The following is a 6,983-nucleotide window of genomic DNA, read 5'->3' on the forward strand; positions in this document are numbered from 1 at the left end:
GAAGGAAGAATGGTAGCGGTCACCTGGAATGCTGGAGTGAACGTGGCCAAACAGCCTGGCGGCCTTTTGCTATTTGGTTAGGAGCCAGCTCTTACCTGCATTTCCCAGTCCCCATCCCCCATTCCCACCCCCGCAAATCCTGAAAATTGTTTAGGCTATAATCCTGGGATTTGTCTCTCAGAGAATCAAATTCCTCCTCACGGGACAGGCCCCGAGCACTTCGCCTCCTCCACCAATAGAATCCATCCTTACACTTATTACAGATCCTTCTTCTGCAGGCCCCAGTCCTAAGTACTGTTTCTGTCAATAGGACTCAGTCTTAGGCTAAGGGGCTCAGGCACTTGGCTCTAGTGGAGTATTTTGTAAGGGAATGTCGACACAGGCATCCTTGAAGCTTTGTTATGAGAATTGTCACATGAAGACTTTCCTCCCAAAGTTTTACTTCTTTTTTTTTTTTTAAGAATTATTTTATTTCATTTTTATGTGTATGAGTACACTGTAGCTGTACAGATGACTGTGTTCGATCATGTGTGTGTGGCTGTTGTTGATCTCAGGACCTCTGCTCAGGCTCGCTCCGGCCCCGCTCGCTCCGGCCTGCTCGCTCTGGCGTAATTTTCTGCAGCTGTCTTCAGACGCACCAGAAGAGGGCATCCGATCTCATTGTGGGTGGTTGTGAGCCACCATGTGGTTGCTGGGATCTGAACTCAGGACCTTCGGGAAGAGCAGTCAGTGCTCTTAGCCGCTGAGCCATCTCGCCAGCCCAAAGTTTTACTTCTTTAAATGTGTAAGAAAATTAAACCATGGGGCCAGACTCTGAAAGGTTTGATCCAGTCTGACTGGCCGAGTTTCCCTCCTCATCTCTTCGAGGTTCCTCTCCACCCCTCCGTCCCCCCTCCCTGCCAGCTGTGATACCTGCAGGGACAACTCCGTGCCCCAACATCCAGCCCTTTATTTAACTTTTTTAAAGTTAGAATACAAACCATGTGAAGTCTTTAGGGAAGATGGGGGCCTGTGGCCACGACTACAGGGGGTGGCCAAGGATGTTTGACAAAGGCCAGGTGGCACTAGCCCATTAGGGCTGGTGGAGAGATGGAGATAACAAATTAGTAAGGGCAGCCTTTTCCAGGCGAGAGATAATAACCTAATTATAAAATTTTAATTATAGTAAGTTGGATATAGTGGACCATACCTTTAATCTCAGCAGCGGTTAGGCAGAGGCAGGAAGATCTTAGTGAATTTAAGGCCAGTCTGACCTACCTAGAGAATCCCAAGTCAGCAAGGTATATATAGTAAGACCCTGCCTCAAAAAATATTTTTTAGGGCTGGAGAGACGGCTCAGCGGTTAAGAGCACTGACTGCTCTTCCAGAGATCCTGAATTCAATTCCCAGCAACCACATGGTGGCTCACAATCATCTGTAATGGGATCTGATGCCCTCTTTTGGTGTGTCTGAAGACAGCCACAGTGTACTCACATAAAGTAAACAAATAAATCTTTAGAAAACTTCAGGGAGCTGGTGGGTCTGAGACAGTCTGTCGATAATTAGTGACCAAGAGCATTTGCTATTATTCTATATGATGCTCACAATTGCCTCAACTCCAGCTTCAGGACCTGATGCTGACACCCATGCGCACACAGGACACACACACACAAATTAAAAAAATAATAATAAAATCAGTTTTGTTTTTTGGTTTGGTTTGGTTTGGTTTTTAGCAATGAAACGTTTCCTATTAGAGTAGATTCTTAGGCGCTTTCCCAGTAAGTGCAGTGTGCTAGCTGGGTACCTTTTGGCATAGTAGTTACATACTTGGCATGGAAAGCACACAGTTGTTATCTTCAAAAGGTCTGTCAAACAGGCCTCACTCGCCTCCTGTATAGCACTTTGGATTCATCGATATGTATTGAGATCCTGAACAATTTGTGTGGTGTGTGTGTGTAATTTATTATAATATATTATATATATGTATACACACATATATTATATATATATATATATATATATATATATATATATATATATATATATATATATATATATATATATATATATATATATATATATATATATATATATTGGTTTTTTTGAGACAGGGTTTCTCTGTGTAGCCCTGGCTGTCCTGGAACTCACTCTGTAGACCAGGCTGGCCTCGAACTCAGAAATCCGCCTGCCTCTGCCTCCCAAGTGCTGGGACTAAAGGCGTGCACCACCACGCCCAGCATAGTTTATTTTTATATGATGTTCATTAGTGTTTTGCCTACATGTATGTCTGTATGAAGGTGTCAGAAGTCCTGGAACTGGAGTTACAGACAGGTCTGAGCTGCCTTGAACCCCGGTCCTCTGGAAGAGTAGCCAGTTTTGTGAACAGCCAAGCCACCTCTCCAGCCTCCCTCACCCCCCTCCCGCCCCAACAATTTCTTGCACTAGGCTCGTGAAGGGGTTTCATCTCAGAGTTCTACAGTCCCAGGCTGGTAACGATGAGGTTTCTTCCCGTCCAGTAGAGGGCGCGGTGATGCGACTTTTTTGAGGTCAGTAAGACCCTGGGCTGTCCACATTTTTAAGAGTCGTGGTTATAGAGGACCTCCTAACTTTCCCTTTCTTCTTGGGCTGAAGCTAGAGGCAGCATCTGGCAGAGCCAGATCAAGCAGCTGCCCATCGAGTCTATTTAACTCACTACCGGGGCTGCTTTGAGTAGATCAAAGAGAGACTGCTCCGTGGCTCAGGAAGTGGTGAAGTCCCTCTCCCTGACTTTGTAGAGACTCACCTTCTGCAGGCAGGAAGAGACCAGACCTCCTCTGACCCTTGTCTTCCATCCTAACAATAGTAAGTAGTCTTTGCCTTCCTTGACGTGAGTTTGGAGACGTCAGCCAGGCCTCCCCGCAGCTGCCCCTGCGGCCTGTAGGCCTGTACACTGTGTAACAGTCAGGAACTGCTTGTGGGAAAACTAATCTGTAACCAGAAATGGCTCCAGGCAATCACAATCTTTGTTCCAGAGATCCGCAGGACTGCTGGGCATCTAGCGATTAGGTAATAAGGGTCCGAGGTGCATCCTCTGGCCCACCGCTGAGAGAAGGTGCCCACCAGTCTGGAAAGCCACCAATCATCTAATCGCTCTTAAATTAGCGCCCCAGAAAGGCAGCTTTTGACAAGAATCCTCCATTTTCCCTGGTTTTCCTAAGAAAGCCTCATTCTTTGTCTTATTCTCTCACTCAATGGGCCCTCCATGGTCGAACTAAAGGAATTGAGTGAATTTAGTATCAGTTACTTGGGACTCTAATTGGAAGATTGGGGGTAGGGTCTATTGATCTAGAGAAGGTTTGAGCCAGTTTCAACATCTGCGCTCCATCTCTGGAGAAACAGCAGCCTCTGGAGATATCTGAGGCCTCTCCACCAGAATGCTGGTGGTGGTTGCCTCCGGGAGCAGCATGGGTTACAGAGGCAAAGGATTTTCTATCCCAGAGATACAGTGGGTAAAAAGGCTGCCTTACACACAGGGATTACTAGTCCATGCCCAGACATCATGTTCGAAAACTATAAATCTGTGTGTTTATAAGCCCAGCACTGGAGAAACGGGGTCAAATTTCTGGGGCTTGGTGGGAGCCATCCCAGCCTACTTGGCAAGTTCCACCCAGAAGAGTAACTTAAAAAAAGGTGGAAGGCGCTGGGAAAGTGACATCTCAGGATGTCTTCTGCCCACCCCCCACCCCACCCCCCAGCCCTACAAAACACGGGTGGGCTGTGTGCGTGCTTATACTTGTGCACGGAGAGGCCAGATGATGTTGGGTGGCCTACTCTCTCACTGCCAACTTTGTCACCCTGAGATCATCTAACACTGAACCTGGAGCCTCTGATTTTTGGTTTTTGGGCTTTTTTTTTTTTTATTTTTGCTTTTTGTTTTTGTTTTTGGCTCTATTGGCCAATGGTCTTAGAGAATCACCTGTCTCCTAGTTTTTACCTGAGTGCTGGGGATTTGAACTCAGGTCCTCATACCTTTTATAGGCTCAGTGGTATAGCACTTGCCCAAGGCCTGTGTCATGTCCCCAGCAATGGAAAACTATCCCAAACATTTCCATTGTGAGCAGCCAATAGTTTCAGGTTTAGAGGGAACAAAAAACACCCTACCCCCAAACCATTGAGAATGCCTGGCCACTGTAGCTGTCAGAAATGTATGGGGAGGAAACAGGAGACGAAGAGAAATCATTAGCTCTCTGTGTGGTGGCCCCTGTTGTCTCCAGTGGAAACTGTTTGGTTCTGGATAGATGTTCTGGACTTTGGATGGCTCTGTGTAGTGTATAGGTCTGGCCAGAAACACGGGGGCCTTTTACTTGTTTGTTTGTTTATTTGTTTATTGACCCAGGGAATCTCTTTGTTGTAGCCCTTGAGTGTCCTGGAACTCACTCTGTAGACCAGGCTGGCCTTGAACTCACAGAGATCCACCTGCCTCTGCCTCCCAAGTGCTGGAGTGAAAGGCAGGCACCACAACACCTGGTTCATGGAGTCTTGATCAGTGTGTCTGAGTTATGAGTCATCCTGAGTTATGAGGGTTGTTTGTCCTTGGGTATGTCTGAAGTTAGGGGCTATGCTGGGAACATGGAGCCTAATGATGCACAGAGCTGTGGAGCAGGCTGGACAAAGTGGTGTGCACCTTTAATCTTAGCATTTGGGAGGCTAAGACAGGCAGATCTCTGAGTTTGAGGCCAGCCTGGTGTACAGATTGGTGACTCCTGTATCTCAATATGTAACCCTTTCTCAAACAATAAATTGAACAATAAATCCAAAGTGTAAGTGCTATTTTTTTGGTCTACTTTATTGGGTTCTTATATCTACCACCCTTCCAATCCGTATTCCACCCTAGCCCTTTATAACCGCTCCCCCCCAACACTAGGTAGGAGACAAAGGAGGTTAGAAGGAAAAGAGGGCATCGACCTCTTTAGATTACTTCCTGCTGATTAGGGACTTCAGGTTCCTAAAGGCAAGTCCAATCTTCCTTATCAGAATGCCCAGCAATAGCAAACCTGCAAATGCTACAGGAGGAACCAGGAGCAGGGCGAGCAGCAGCTGGCACAGGCTCTCCGGGCCTCCTCCAGAAATTCTCTCCAGAGTCCTAGAATTAGACTATCTGCAGCTGGCAAACATCATGACCCTTCTAGGGCAGAAGACAATCATAGTTAGTGGCTGTGGACAAACTGAAGCAGCCCCATATCCCACATCTGGAATTAAAACAAAAACATATTCACATCACATAACTGGGTTGTTTTTTAATTTTTATTTATTTATTTATTTTGTTTTTTTCGAGAAAGGGTTTCTCTATATAGCCCTGGCTGTCCTGGAACTCACTCAGTAGACCTTGAACTCAGAAATCTGAGTTCTGGGGGCCTGGCGAGATGGCTCAGCGGGTAAGAGCACTGACTGCTCTTCTGAAGGTTCTGAGTTCGGATCCCAGCAACCACATGGTGGCTCACAACCACCTGTAGTAAGATCTGACGCCCTCTTCTGGTGTGTCTGAAGACAGCTACAATGAATTACTCCGGAGTGAGTAGAGCTGGAACGAACTGGACTGGCAGAGGTCCTGAGTTCAATTCCCAGCAGCCACACACATGATGGCTCATAGCCATCTGTACAGCTACAGTATACTAATACACCTAAAATAAATAAAATAAATCTTAAAAAAAAAAAAGAAATCTGAGTTCTGCCTCCCAAATGCTGGGATTAAAGGTGTGTGCCACCACTGCCCGGCTATAACTGGGTTTTTTAAGAAACCAAAATTCTCGCTACATTTCCCCCTTTTGGTCCAAAAAAAAAAAAAAAAAAAAAAGGCTTTTTCTCTAACATAAATAAACTATATAACTATATGCAATCAGGATAATTATCTGAATGATCCAATAATTATCTGACAATGTCCAGTCCATGTGTATTTGGTAACTTTGGAGAAAGTACTGTCTTCCCTATTTTGGTGAGTCCAAAGTTTTGTACCTAAATCACTTTTCTCACCATAATTCGCATTTACCAACTTTAAGACATCTTCTTAGAACTTAAACACTTTCTTAGATCCTTCACAACTTAAACTTTTATGTCTTTAATAAAATAAACTCTAAGACCATAACTTTCTAGTCTTTAACCTCATCATCAGAGACATGAGAAGCATAAATATTACCAGAGAAAACAGGAAGTGCGTGCAGAGCAAGCAGCATGCAGAGTGAGCATCTTCCAGAGCGAGCAGCATGCAGAGCGAGCATCTTCCAGAGCAAGCATCTTCCAGAGCGAGCAGCATGCAGAGCGAGCATCTTCCAGAGTGAGCAGCATGCAGAGCAAGCATCTTCCAGAGCGAGCATCTTCCAGAGCGAGCATCTTCCAGAGCGAGCAGCTTTTGAAGCTGTAGAAATGTCAGGGACTGCTGGCTGCCTGGACAGTCCCCCAAGGTTCTTCTGTAGTGTTGGAGTATCCACCTTCAGCCTACAGGCCCAGAATATCTGACAGACTTTCCTGTGAAGCAGGAATTTTGAAGCAGTGGCCTACCTTGGCAAAGTTGGGCCGTTGACTTCCCGTGTCCTGCTTGTCCACAGTTTGGACAGGATGTTGTCAGCAGTTGAGGCAAGGGCAGGTTTGTCCAGCGTCCAACTTTGCCACGTTTAAAGCAAACTATGTGGAGTTCTTTAGTGCACATCATCTTTGAAGTAGATTGGGGTGCTGCCAGGAGCAGATGTGTCTGTCAGAAAAGCCTTTTATTATTAAAAACATCTTAGATGGCATATTCTGTATATCTCTGAAGTATTCGAAGACCACATAACTCACCTATCTAGAGTACATTGAATAGACAAACATTGCTTGTTTCTAGCTATTTATGTTCTGCTTAACTTTGAAAATATTATCAGGCAGCTAAATAAAGCCTATTTGTGTAATTAACTAAACTAGTACCTAACATGACTACAAGTTTGATTACAATGGACTAACTACTTATTTGCATTTCTTAATTATCCTAAACAACT

The 6,983-nt window shown here is 45.2% G+C and overlaps 1 long non-coding RNA gene across 1 annotated transcript; it reads left to right on the forward strand.

Annotated features, from left to right (window-relative positions):
• The first annotated feature begins 2,710 nt into the window (after positions 1–2,710).
• On the forward strand, positions 2,711–6,746 carry LOC116095597. The gene is made up of 2 exons (XR_004120658.1): positions 2,711–2,820; positions 6,128–6,746. It is a non-coding gene; the product is annotated as an uncharacterized LOC116095597 (long non-coding RNA).
• The last annotated feature ends 237 nt before the right edge of the window (positions 6,747–6,983 follow it).

This window comes from Mastomys coucha, unplaced genomic scaffold, assembly GCF_008632895.1.
Source record: "Mastomys coucha isolate ucsf_1 unplaced genomic scaffold, UCSF_Mcou_1 pScaffold18, whole genome shotgun sequence".
Lineage (NCBI taxonomy): Eukaryota > Metazoa > Chordata > Mammalia > Rodentia > Muridae > Mastomys > Mastomys coucha.